The sequence below is a fragment of the Sturnus vulgaris genome, chromosome W (assembly GCF_052056855.1).
Source record: "Sturnus vulgaris isolate bStuVul1 chromosome W, bStuVul1.hap1, whole genome shotgun sequence".
In the NCBI taxonomy this organism is placed as follows: domain Eukaryota; kingdom Metazoa; phylum Chordata; class Aves; order Passeriformes; family Sturnidae; genus Sturnus; species Sturnus vulgaris.
Window position 1 is genome coordinate 45,108,087 of NC_142282.1, and position 14,506 is coordinate 45,122,592.

Consider the following 14,506-nt stretch of genomic DNA (forward strand, 5'->3'; position numbering starts at 1 on the left):
TCATTTGTAAAGACAAATTCAACATTCCTCTCAATCCCTCCTCTTTTATTTTTAATAATTGTCTTTACAAACTTTAGCTATCATTTACTTAATTTTTTGTTCCTGAGTCTTTTTTTTTTTTTTTTTTTTTTTGGTTTTGTAATTATTTGGAGTGACATCAATTTCTACCCTTTTGTAACCATTTCTGGATTAGTAGGCGTGGCTATTACCTGCATCCCTTTGATCACATGTTGAATAAGTTGTACTAAGCAAGGGATCGTGCATGGTAAAAAGATTAGAGTTGCTACAGCACATAAGAGGAAAAAAGTAATTGTTTAACCTATAGTCCACCAGGTAGCCAAGAAAACATGTCCCATTCCCATAAAGGTTTTTGCTACTTTTTCTCCTAAGGTCAAAACAATTATTTTCCCATTTTTGGCTCCAACTTAACTGATAATATAAAGGTAACATTATTAAGAGAAACATTCTGATTGTGTAATCTAATTTCCTAACTTAATTTTTACTTTCACGTTGTCTTTCACACCACTTGTGGCGAGTGAAGGCACAGAAACAGCTTAACATAAAGAAAACAATGACAGCAAGGGTTGGCCCCCAGTGACTGGAGATCTGAGAGGAGGGATGCCCACACAAACTATTTCAGCAGGCAGTCTGTGGGTGGGCACACGAGGCTTCCCCCGATGTCGACGCACTGGCTGCTGCTCCAGTCCACTCCTGCGGAGTGTCAGTCGCGGCTTCCCGTCCTTCTCCTCCAGCTGAGATGTCCAAATCTCTGGGGCTGCAGAGACCTTGACCCGAGTGTGATGGGTCCACCCGTGTTCAGCTGTCTTGACGGCTGTTTCTGTGGTCAGCAACACCTGGAAAGGTCCACGCCACTTCGCCACCAGTGGTGCTTCTTCCCACTCCTTAACTAGGACCCAGTCTCCCGGTTGGATGTTGTGAACAGCAAAGTCCAAAGGCAGGGTCTGTGCCAGCTGAGCTTCCTGTCGAAGAGATTTCACAGGAGACAGTATCCGAGCCACATATTGTTTCAAATACACATCACTTATCTCTATCCCCCCACTAGGCTGAGAATTACAAGGGTAAGGAATTCCAAACATCAATTCAAAGGGAGATAATTGAATATCTCCCCTGGGTCTGGCTCTTATCCTTGCTAAAGCCAGGGGCAGGAGCCGTACCCATGGCATTTTAGTTTCTATCACCAGCTTCAGGAGATGTTTCTTTATTTTTCCATTCATCCTCTCAACCTGGCCCGAACTCTGTGGGTGCCAGGGGGTATGGAGGTTCCACCGTATTCCTAAAGCAGTCATAACTCCTTGAAGAATTTTTCCTGTAAAATGAGTTTCCCTATCTGAATCTATCGCTTCCACCATCCCATATCTTGGAATTTTTTTGTTCCAAAAATATTTTAACAACTGATCCTGTAGTTGCTGACACAGTTGGAAATGCTTCTGGCCACCCGGTTAATTGACATACTATTACCAGAAGATATTTAAATCTTGCCACTCGAGGCATTTCAGTAAAATCCACCTGGCATCTCTGGAAGGGACGTACTGCCCAACGCCTCCCTCCCCTGGCCAGTTTCTTTGTAACTTTGTTGTTGGTTTTAGCACAAGTCAAACAGCCTTCAGTGGCTCGCTTTGCCAGACTAAAGAGACCAACAGCAGCGTACATTTTGAGGAAGGCTTCTGCCAGTCCTCGGGAGCCCCAATGACTCCCTTCATGAAGTTGTTTTAACAATTGTAAGGCTAGAGCTTTTGGTATCCACTGCTTACCATCCCTTGTAAAACAATTATTTTCTCTTTCCTCTGCCCCACTCTTTTTAATTATTTCAAGTTCTTCTGGTGGAAAAGAGAGTTTTTCTGGCAGCGGTGCAGTTACTGGGAGCATAGGCAGGATCTTAGAGACTTCTGGCAACAATGCAGCTTTGCGAGCTTCTTCATCAGCCAGTCGGTTTCCTATTGCCTCCTCCGACCATCTTGCCTGATGCCCCTTAATGTGGATTATCGCCACCTTTTTTTTGGTAAATTCACTGCCTCCAATAGGCAAGAGATTAAGTTCTCGTGAGCTAATGTCGTTCCTTTGCAGCTTAATAAACCTCTTTCTTCTCATAGTTTTCCAAATGCATGTATTACCCCATATGCATATTTAGAATCAGTAAAGATATTTACTGTCTTGTCCTGGTATAATTCACAGGCTCTCACAAGCGTGTACAGCTCTGCTCTCTGAGCTGACCAGGTACTTGGTAACCTCTCCCTTTAATTGCTTTCCATTCACGATAGAGTATCCTGTAAATCGTTTCCCTTCTACCACCTTGGAGGACCCATCAATGAACACATTCTCTCCCTCAGGCCAGGGAATATCTCGTAGATCTTCCCTAACCCGTGTCTGGAGGTTTATAACCTGGATACAATCATGAATTTCTTCTGCCCCCCCTTTTCTCCAGGGCCATTTAAATAAGAGGCTGGATTAAAAATTTCCCCACCTTTAAATTCTAAATCCTCCTGTTCCATTAAACAAGATTCATACTGTAATAATCGAGCACTCGTCATCCACTTAGAGGCTCTCTCAGTTAGCAAAGCTTTAATCTGATGTGGGACTTTAACAATGAGATACCCTCCCCTTGTCAGCTTTCGGGCCTCAGCCACCATCAGAGCTGTGGCTGCACAGCTCTGCAGACAATGGGGCCAGCCTCTGGCCACCGGGTCCAACAATTCAGAAAAATAGGCAACAGGCCCCCGCGTTCCCCCATGCTCCCGCACCAAAACTCCTCCAGCATGACCCTGCTCGACATCCACACATAGCCGAAATTCCCCCTCTGCATCTGGAAGAGCCAAGACCGGGGCCCCAACCAATTTGTCTCCCAATTTCCCAAAGCTCTTCTCTCCCTCTGGTGTCCACACCACGACACCAGGACTGCCCCGAGCCAAAAAGCCACATAAAGGTCTGGCCACCACAGAAAAACCCTCGATCCACGCTCCGCAGCACCCCACCAACCCCAAAAACCGCTGCAACTCCTTTTCAGTCTGGGGCAACGGCACTTGCAAAATCCCTTTTTTGCAAGAAAACCAAGCAGCTTTACAGTAGCCTCTTCAACCACCCCTTCCTGCTCCCCCGACAAGAGCAAATCATCTACACACTGCAACAACCCGACTCCCAAGGGTGGAGTAAACTCTCTTAATATTTTCTGCAAAGCTTGCCCAAACAGAACCGGCGACTCTGTATATCCCTGAGGGAACACCGTCCATGGCAATTGCTGTTCCATCATTTTCGCTCCTTTTTCTTGTTCCCACTCAAAAGCAAAACACCGCCCACCATCTTCTGTGATTGGACACCCCCAGAAAGCATCCTTCAAATCCAGTACAGAATAATACTGATGTGAAGAAGGGATTTGATTTAGGATTGTGTATGGATCTAGAACTGTGGGATGCCTTGGTTTGACAATCTCATTTATTATTCTTAAATCCTGCACCATTCTGTAGGTTCCATCTGGTTTCTTAACTGGCAGGATAGGAGTGTTATAGGGAGACATACACGGCTCTAAAAGACCTGCTTTTAGCAGGGACTCAATAACAGGCTGTAACCCCTTCTTTCCCTCCCTTGAAAGAGGGTATTGCTTTTTAGACACCACTTGTCCTGGTTGCTTCAAAGTAATTTGGAGAGGCTCTATGTCCAGTTTCCCATATTTCCCTGGAGCTGCCCATACTTCTGGATTTATTTTAGCATAAGCCTTTTCAGACATTTTACACAAAGATATTACAGTTTCGGACTCCGTGTCACTTCTTACAATGCTAATTTGCATTCCCATTCTAGCCATCAAATCTCTTCCCAGTAAATTACAATCACAATTAGGAACAAACAAGAATTCATGCAGTTCAAATCTGTCCCCCACATCTATTAACAGCGGTTGAATAAAATGCACTCGCTCATCCTTCCCGCTTACTCCTTGAATAACCAAGGATCTTTCTGACAATTTCCCCCCCTTAGGTATAAAATTTAAGTTGGACCGAGAGGCCCCCGTGTCTACCAGAAAACACACCTCCTCTCGATCCGGACCCACCTTAAAAGTTATCAAGGGCTCTTGAGTGGTGGGTCTTTGGTATAACAGGAGCCCCTGACACCCCTAACAATCCATTTCTATTATTCTCTGGACTTCCTCCTCCTGAGGGTCCAGTTGTTTCTGCAGACACTCGTTTTTCCAATGCCCTTCTGCCCTGCAGACCGCACACTGGTTCTTCCCCAGCCGCTGTTTGGGTCGGCTGTCCCCTGCCGAGGAGGGAATCCCTCTGCCACTTCCTTGTGACCGACCCCGTCCCCTCTGTCCCTGGGGACCCCTTGGACCCTGCGGTTTATTCCTCTGGGGCTGCAAAAACTCTGCCATCATCTTTGCTTTAGCTTCTGCCTTTTCCTCATCCCTTCTTACACATATCTGCTGCGGTTTTCTAACCAATTCCTTTAGAGGCTTATTTTGCCACTTTTTATCTTTTTGTACCCCTTTCCTTATATCAGGCCAGGCCTTAGTAACAAATTGCACCTTAAGCAATGTGTTGAAGGCTGGCCCTTCAGGATCCATCCCCCCGTGCTTCCTCAAGGCATCCCTAATCCTCTCCAACCAATGAGGGCTTTCCTGTTTCTCCTGTTCTAACGACAGAGCCTTAGCTATGTTGTTAGTTCTGGGAGCTGCAGACTTGATTGCCCTGATCAAATAAGCACGGTAATCGAAAAGGCGAGCCAGACTGGCCTGGTTATTTGGGTCCCACTGGGGGTCTGCCTGGGGGATGGCATCATCCACCGTAGGTGCATTGGGTCCAGCCCCCCCTGCTGCTTGTGGGTGTTCATCCTCCCACAGCTGCCGAGCTTTCTGCAAAATCATTCGTTTCTCTGATGACCCAAACAAAATTCCCAAAAGAAAATCCCAATCCTTCCATGTATAATCCGCATTTCCCAAATATTCCTCTATCTTTTCCCCCACCCCTATGGGATCATCCAAATATGGGGGTAATTCTTTTTTCAACCCTCTTATATCCTGGGTAGTGAGTGGTACAATTACAAACCCAAATCCTCCCCCTTGACCCCCCAAAGGAACTTGACAGAGTGGCATCTGGTGTACCCCTGTCTCTTGGGGGGCTTCTGATGCCCTAAACTGAGTTCCTCTTCTAGTTCTGAGGGGTGATACAACATGCTGCTCCCCTCCCCCTACACCATTATCCTTCTCAGGTGGGGCTGTAGGAATAACATTTTCCTGATCCCCTTGCTCTGAAAGTTGAGGATACAGACGACCTGCAGCTGGCAACACTGGAGGACAAGACGGGGGAAGGTGCTGAAAAACATTCTAATCCTCACCACTTTCCTCTAAATACCTTCACAAAATTCGACACAAATGAATTTTATCTGTTCCATAAGTAGCCATATAAGTCCCCTTGCCAACTTATACTCTGGCCACACAAAATAACAATATTTTACCATAATTTCCATAGTTACTTCTGGGTGAATATACAATCTTTCCCAAGACCTCAGCATTCACCCCAAGGGACTCTCCGGGGGTATTATGGGATCGTCATCCCATTTCCCGCGGCCCCTTCGCTCTGGATGCCCCGTTTTACCTGTGCTACCCTCCATGGGTGCCCTCTCAGGTTTACCTGTGCTACCCTCCATGGGTGCCCTCCCAGGTTTGCTCCCCGAAGATCCCATTTTACTCACCGGTGAGATTTTCAGTGGTCCTTCCCTGCGGACTCTTCACGGACCCCCCTGGTCCGCCACTCGTCTGTCTCCTGGACAGTCTCGGGAACCCAATCAATCGCCCGGTGCCAGCCGGCACCAAGGGGAGCTGATCACCGAAACTGGGTGAGGCGCGCCTTCAGCTCCGCTCGCCGCCTGCCGCCCCGGACGGTGGAAAGATCCCGGACGAGCCCCCAAATTGTCAGGAAAATTAATCCACAAACACCAGAGGTTTATGTCCAAAAAGGAGACAGAGGAGTCCTTTTTGCTTTATTCGAATAAAGGGAGAGGCCATGGGACATTCCCCTGGGATCTCTCAAATTTTTGGAGGACGCAGCCTCCTTTTTATCCTATTTTCCCGGCCGCATTTCCCTCTCTCTTTCCCCATTGGCTGAGGTACTTGAGAGGCACAGACTTCCCGGAACGCCTGATACCTGAAATTCCCCTCTAATGTATAACCCTCCCTTTTAATTTTTAATTCTTATAGAATTCATAGTTTTCCCCCCGTTGCTTCTTTCATCTTTCGATATCCAATTTCATTTATCAGCAGCCCTACAGTTTGTTTGTAAAGGCAAATATCTCTTTCCATTCATCAATCAGTGGAATCCATCCCATTGTTTCTTTTATCTCTCAGTGCTAGCCTTATCTACAGGCTGATCCACAACTCATTTGTAAAGACAAATTCAACATTCCTCTCACAGGCTTATCTATAACAAGCCTGGTTTTATCCCTTTACCTCTTCAAATTTAATTTAAAGCTCTTACAATGAGCCCTACTAACTCTTGCAAAAATATCCTTTTTCCCTTTTGAGAAAGATGTATCCCATTTGACACCAGCAGGCCTAGAGTCATATGGACTGACCTGTGATTAAAAACCCAAAATTCTGTTCATGGCATCAGTCATGAAGCCAGGTGTCGATCAGATGCCTCTTCCTGTTTCTTTCCTCATCATTCCCTGCAACTGGAAGGACAAAGGAAAACATAGGACCTTTCATTCCCCACAAAAGAGAGTCTGCTATGAAAATAACCTGCCTTTTTTTTTTTTTTTTTTTTATGTAAGTGGTTTGGATATGGTGCATAGGCCAACTTAACCTTGCCAATGCCAACATAGATGGACCATCATCCTCATCATTGTTTGGTTCCACTTGCAGACCTTCATACCTATTGTACAAGGACACCTGGGAAGATGAGGTAGTCACAGAGGAGATGCTCCTGTTGCGTCACACTTGTTGCCACCACCCCCATCCCTTAAGTCACTGCATTCTGTCAGGTGGAGAGAACATAGCAAATCCTCCATATCATGTGTCCTGTCTTCCAGACAAGACTATCCCAGGGAAGGTAGGGTGCAATTCCAGTAGTCGATCTCCTTAGACTCCTTGATGCTGCTTAACCTACTTACCTCCTCCCTGTAATCTCCTGAACAAACTTTCTGTTAAATGGTAAACTTAATTTCTTGGGTTTTCTCCCTTTCTTCCCCTGTACTCCCACTCTCCTCATATAGATTAAGAAAAGGTCTAATTGCTGACTATGTTGTAACAAGTCATCTTTACTAGTCTTAGATTAACCCTTTTATTAGTGTGAATAATCAGTTTTATCTCAACAAATTTATTTTATGTGTAGAGATTTTTCTTGGAGGCTTTCTAGTGTGGTGCCAGTCGCATTCCTTCTCGTAAGAAGTGCATTTCAGAGGCAGTATATCCCCCAAGAATTTCTTCTGTGTTCATAAGGACTTTCGTCTAAGCGTGAGGTTTATTAACATGCCAGTGAATATTAATTTAGTATCTCTCTCCACCAGATAGCCTGAGTTTGGGAAGAGGTACTGGGCAGTATTCCTAAATGAAACATTCTTGGCCTTGGAAAGGAAAAGGAGTCTTAGAAATAGATGAAGGCTATAGATATCTACCTCTGCCCATCCCTTAGTGCCTTCTCTTGATTAATTGGACTATATACTAAATTGAGATGAGAGTTACAGAAATTCATAGAATCATAGAATGCTTTGGATTGAAAAAGATGTAAAGATCATCTGGTCCCACTGCCCTGCGAGCTGGGTATCCTAAAGACAACTGGTTTTGGTATTAAAGACTGAGGCAAAGAAGGCTTAAAGTACCTCTGCCTTTTCCTCATCCCCTGATACTATGGTATTCTCTGCATCCAGCAAAGGATGGAGACTGTCCTCAGCCATCAAGATGGTATCCCTTCTCTGAAGTCTATCAACTACACCATTCAACGTGATGTCGTCTGCAAACTTCCTGAGAGTGCACTCAATCCCACTATGTCATTAATAAAGGTATTGAACACTAAAGGTCCCAATATGGACCCCTGAGGGACACCACTTTTTACAGGTTTCCATTTGGACATTGACCCACTGCCCTTTGTGAAACCATGTTAGCTCTCTCTAATCACCTCTGTCTTCCATGTTTTTTGACACATCTTCTAGGATAATCTCTTCCATGATCTTCCTGGGCACAGAGATGAGGCTCACTGGGTGACAGTTCATCTGATTGAATTAATCTCAAGAAAATGCTAATATATCATGTGACTATTTCCAACAGAAATGTGACCTCAAAGATACTGAAAAATAGCAATTCATGGATAGAGGTGGGTGCTTGTTTGAAGTGCCTGTCCCATGTTTGTTTATGTTGAAAATATTTCAGAAGTTCATTTATTGAAAGTAAATTCAGATATGTTTAGACGGCCAGTCTTCATTAGGTGGCATAATTAGGGATTTTAATTAAAACTGTGTCCTGGTTTACGGCAAATTTCGAGAAAACCTCCAAAGGGCTCCCCTCCGGAAGCAAACCCAAGTGGCCCCTCCCCAACCGGTTTGGAAAGAAATTTCCTCAGAGAGAAGTGGAAAAAAACTGTTTATTCAACAGGCAAAGCACTGCCCAGCACACAAAAAAAACCAGAACAATACTGAACAACAAAACCTCTTGCCCCTCTGAAGAGATGACAAATTCAGAAAGTCTCTCTCCTGTGGGTGATAGCTCAGCTCAGTCTGTTCTCAGTCCCTCCAGCGCTGGAAAATGCTGCTGCCCAGTCCAGGCCCCAGTGGGCCACAGATGCAAGCTCCTGGTGTGTCTCCTGGGTTCCCAGTCCAGAGCAAGTTCAAATAATTCCAGGAAAAAAAAGAAAAAACCTTTCCAGGGAACTTCTCTGCTTCAGTTAGTCAGAAACTAACTAAAAGCAAAGCAGAGCTCTCTCATTGTCCACCACGGCGACACAGTCCAGGAAGACTAGACGATGGAACTCCTATCTCTGTGTTTTGAAAACAACCGCCTCAGACATTCCACCACTTCTTCCCCTCCCCTTCACTTTTAAATACAGCCTTAAAGGCACAAAACTTGTTTCTGGGCTAGAAAGATGAATGGGGATACAATTCAACATCACAAAGTCACCCCAGGACAAGCTGTCAAGAAAATTAATCCACAAAGAGCAGAGGTTTGTGTCCAAAAAAGAGATGGAGGAATCCTGTAACTTTATTCGAATAAAGGGACAGGCCATGGGGCATTTTCCCATGGGGTCTCTCAAATTGTTAGAGGATACAGCCTCCTTTTTATCCTAATTTCCTGTCCGCATTTCCCTCTCTCTTTCCCCAATGACTGAGGTACTTGAGAGGTACAGACTTCCCGAATGGCTTAATACAACCCCCCTTCTAATGTATATGCCCCTTTTTCTCTTTCTTGTGTCAATCAGTGGAATTCTTATGGAATTTATGGTTCTTCCCATTGTTTCTTTAATCTCTCCGTATCTAACTTTATTTATCAGCAGACCCATAGTTTGTTTATAAAGACAAATCTCTCTAATTCCTTTCAAAGTTGAATGCTGAATTACAAGGTTATGGTGAATAGGGTTATATTAACCATATTCATGAAGAGTGTTATTAGTTAAAACTACTCTTCTTTTGATACCGCAATCAGTCAGACAGAAACTTGCTAACACAGTTTTGAGTATTAGAAAGCAGACATTCTTTATTGCAGCACTCATTACTCGGAGGATCCTTCCTCTAATTGAGCACGCTGAGCATCAGACAGAGTTTTTCTCATACACACTGGTTACATATTCATTAGCTATCTCCACTTACTTGATCTATATGTATTACTTTATTTTACATAGTCGCATCCCTTATTGGAAGTCCTTATATGGTCTTTTGGGGTCTTCGTTGGTGGTCTTCAGTGTTCAGTGTCCTAATTTCTAGGTGGCCATTCCTTGACCCCAGCTCTTGAGTAAGCATGTTTTGCATGACTCCTGTTTTGTTAACCATTTTCTACTTCTCCAAGTCTACATTGTTCCCTTTATTTGGTAAGAGTAAAATGTTGTTCTGTTCTATCCTTATCAGATTTTTTATTAAGTTTAGGAGTCTTTTCACTTCTTTGTCTGATTTCTAGATGAAAAAATATGGTAAAATGCAAAGCTAATTAGTCTATTCCTATTATCACATTATTTTTCTTTTTACAATATGGAAAAATAGTTCCTTTGAAAGTCTTTCAAGGGTATTATTAGCACCTTCATAGCCTGGTAACTTCTTTGAAGGCAAGTTGCAGTTTTGGCCCTTGCCACAGGGAATATATAATTCATTAATAGTAAGTGCTTCTTTCTCAACACTGACTAGGAAACAAAAGGTTTTCTTCTATTTCTGATTGGTTAGTTTGCAGATCACAAGTATGCATCAGTTTTTTCTGATGTTAAGAAATAGCTACTGTCAGCAGCATGTTACATACACATTAGTTTGGTAATGCACCTTCTGCCTGTTGTGATAGCAACATTACCTCAGCAGCCATTCAAATTAATTTTACAAAAGTAAAGTAATTATAGCTATAATTAGCTTCTTAGACTTGGTCTGTAGTATAAATTTATGCAGTGCTATGTTACTGGGGTTTTTAAAAAGTAATTTTATGCCATTTTCTTTTTTTTTGTTTGTTTGTTTTGTTTTGTTTTGTTCCTTTGTATAATGCTTAGCTGAGTACATACCATTTGGGTGAGAGGTCATACCTACAATACGTCTCATCAAAATAAGATATTTCTTAGCAGGTGGTAAAAATAAAATCCTAGTGCCATGTAGTTCTGCCCTAAATTGTTTGCACGGTTGCTGCCAGCTGTATAACTGACTCCTCAGTACTAAGAGTGATCATCTGGTTTTGGACTCCACTTTAAGACAATGGCCAGGATGTTTCCAAGATCTGTATCTTTAATATAATTTTAAATGTTGAAGTTAATAAACTAATAAAACATCTGATTTTGCCAATTGTTGGCAACGCTTTTTGTGAAAGTCCATGTTTATGACAATTTCCTTGTTTGTTTGAAAGAGTGCATGTGTGTAGCAACTTCCTGTGTATACTGAACTAGCATTTGTGTCACAAAATCTGATTGTAGAATTTGTGCATGCATGCATGTGGTAAAGCTTCTAAGGACTTGTGATTTTATTTGGATGTTGTCTCTTTTTAGTTAGACCCATATCCTAAAATCCCTTATGCATGCCTGTTATGTGATTAAAATTTTAATGTGCATGTCAGAGGTAACCCAAAGTGCTATTGTACTCTATATCTATGTGTGCCAAAAAATTGTTACTGTCTCTTTAAGACCCTGCAGCCAGAAAACAGAACTGGAGGGGCGGGAGAGGGGAAACTTTGCCATGGTCCTTTTTTAGGTTGAAGCCTGGAAGCAGAGATGTCTCTCTGTCTCTCTCTCATGGCGGCATTTGCTGAAGATGAAGGCTCCACTTTTGAGGGGGTTGTTTTGGGCTTTTTTTTTTTTTTTTTTCCTGGCCTTGCAAAAGTAGCCACTCAGCAAAACTGCATTTTGCAATCAAAAGCTGTTTCGGAGTGAACTTTGCAAAGCGAGCCACAGTCCCTGGGGCCAAGTCACCCTACATCGGTGCCAACAGACCAGTTATTTTCCCCCAACACACCTGCAGTGTGGAGGACAGCAGCACCAACACCAGCAGAGTCCAGCGGGTGGCAGGAGGAAGCAGCAGGAGGTGGTGCTTACTCCACACACATGCTGGCAAGTCTTCATCTGCTACTAGAACTGCTCTGCAAGATCCTACCTTCCCAGGAGGGTTTTCCGCCATCCTTCCCTCATGTCTCCCAGACTGTGCGGTCACCTGTGAAGGCTGCCATCTTGGGGGAAGGGGCAGATGCCATTTTCCCTTTGTCTCCTTACATGTGGTTGCCAATGGCAGGAGCCATTTTGGAAAGGGAATTTCCACCATTTTGGGTGTCTCTGTTCTCTGGGATTTGTGAGATTTAGCAATTTTGTATCTAGTGATTATTTACTGGGTTTTTTTGCCTGTTGCAGTTTTGCTTGTTAGTAAACTGTTATTTTTTCCACTTATATCTATTTGTATTTCACTTCTTATTGGTGGAACGGGTTTGGTTAAAACAAATGGAAAGAATTCATTTTAGACTGTTCCCCTTTAAATTGTCTTAAACCAGGACAGCACATTTTCTCACGTGAGTACTGTATTTGTCATTAGTTTGATTAGAACTGCAGTAGATGAGTGCTTTAAAAGCCATAGTGAATTGTGTCTTTAATAAGTAATGATGCAAAAACTAAATAAAAATATTCGTTTTCTGATAGTGTTCATTTTTACTCTTCATCCAGAGTAGTCTGAATTCAGAGATTCTCAAGACATTTCATGTAACCCTATTATTTTGCTATGTATCATTTAAATTAAATGCCTTCACAAGTCCTCTCCTGGTTGCAAATAAACTAGTGGAAGAGGTAACTCCATCCTGCTTCCCTGCTGAAGACTACAGACTTCCCACACCCCAGTCTGTATCAGTCAAACAAGCTGTCTTAATTTGAGCAATTTCCATAGTGTTTCTTTGCTATTTCAAATAATTTTCACAGCAATAGATCATGGAGACATTGCACAAGAGCAAGACTTAAGCATGGACTGACTTTTGGAAAAAGGTGTGATTAGAAGCAGCTGGAGTGAGGATTTGGCCTGCACAGTTGCAGTTGGAAAAGGTGTTTGATGTTTTGATGTTTTTATTTAAAGTTGCTGCTTGTGCCAGAGACAATACCAGTGTGATTGTCATTACTGTTCTCTTTTATATGCTCACTGTCAGGATGCTAGGCATCCTCAGGTGTCAGGAGGGAATATATAGATTGAAACCAATTCAAGCCTGTTGCTCACCTCAAAATTCTTCTGCTAGTTGTTCAGTTCTTATACTCTATGTTGAGCTTAGCCATGTATATGCTTCTCCCATGCTGGACTGGCTAACTCAGAGATATTCTCACTCTCTTAATGAACTCAGAGAAAAACATTTACATCACCAATTGATCCACTCAACTCATTGATCCAATTCTTTTGATATGAAGCCTTGAATATAATTCACTGCAATAATAAAGACTTATAAACTATGATAAACCAAAACCATGATGAAACCCTTTATCAAAGGGTTATCAAAGGTGGGGCCTCAATTTGAGTGCTGTGTGCAGTTCTGGGGCCCACAATTAAAAAACAATGTGAAGGTCCTTGAATGTGGCCAGAGCAGGATCACCAAGCTGGTGAAAGGGCTGGAAGGCATATCCTGTGAGGAGCAGCTGAGGACTCTGGGTTTGTCTAGTTTGAAGAAAAGGAGGCTGAGGGGTGATCTCATGGCTCTCTGCAGCTTCCTGAGGAAGAGACATGGAGAGGGAGGTGCTGAGCTCTTCTCTCTGGAATCCACTGACAGGATGTGTAGGAATGGTTCAAAGTTGCATCAGGGGAGGTTCAGATAAGGAAACATTTATTTACTGAGAGGGTGGTCAAACACTGGAAGAGGCTTCCTAGAGAGGTGGCTGATGCCCCAAGCCTGTCAGTGTTTAAGAGGCATTGGGACAATGTCCTTAATAATATGCTTTCAGTTTTGGTGAGCAGTGAAGTGGTCAGGCAGTTGGACTGCATGATCATTGTAGGTCTCTTCCAACTGGAACTATTCCACATTTTTCTAAAGAAAAAATAAAATTCTAAATGTTCTGTATTACTGTAACACCTATGATAATATTTGAAAATCGTGTGTGTGCTGGTAGTGTGTATTTAGGTTATAAATAGTATTCTAGTCATATTTTCCTTTTTATGTAAATATTCACTTTTATTCATTTATACTTTCCATATTCCTGCTCAACATTTTGAAATAGTCTGTCAACCCAATCAGTTACTTTAAAAAAATTACCCCATTCCTCCTAATGGAAAATGTTTATGCAGTTCTAGAAAAATAAAAGTATACTCTTACACAGTTAATACAAAAGTCCTTTTAATGGTATTGAGCATGTCTGTTAATTTGTTCTACTGGCATTTTGGGAAAGATTGTACACTACTAATGAGAAACAATTAATTTCTGCTATATTCCAAAATATTCAGATGTGATACAAAGCAGTGGGTGCAGTAGAGCAGAAATACCCTGGTGACAATCCTTATGATACACACACTTACCCACTGATGATGTTTTAAAAAATAATAATTATATTATTTTGGATCAGAGGAAACATGAGCTTTAAAGAGATAAAGAGATTTTATTGATTTTAGAGTTTTGAATGAATTTGGGTATTGCTGATGCAGACAAAGCTTTCAGACTGATTGTCAGAAACATGTTTAATTCCCTCTAAGTTGATAAAATAATCAAAAGTTATATCTACTGCCAGCAACTAAGTACAATGCAGCAGCTCACTCACTCCCCTGCTTTCTCCCTCTCCCAGTGATATAGGGAGGAGAATCGGGGAGAAAAAAGCAAAACCCATGGGTTCAGATAAGAACAGTTTAATAATTGAAACAAAGTAAAATATAATAATAATAACATTAATAA

At 42.5% G+C, this 14,506-nt stretch overlaps 1 protein-coding gene across 3 annotated transcripts in view; it reads left to right on the top strand.

The window, feature by feature from the left end:
* LOC148220230 (guanine nucleotide-binding protein G(q) subunit alpha) overlaps window positions 1-14,506 on the top strand; it is a 250,727-nt gene that overhangs the window by 196,437 nt on the left and 39,784 nt on the right. The window lies entirely within an intron of this gene.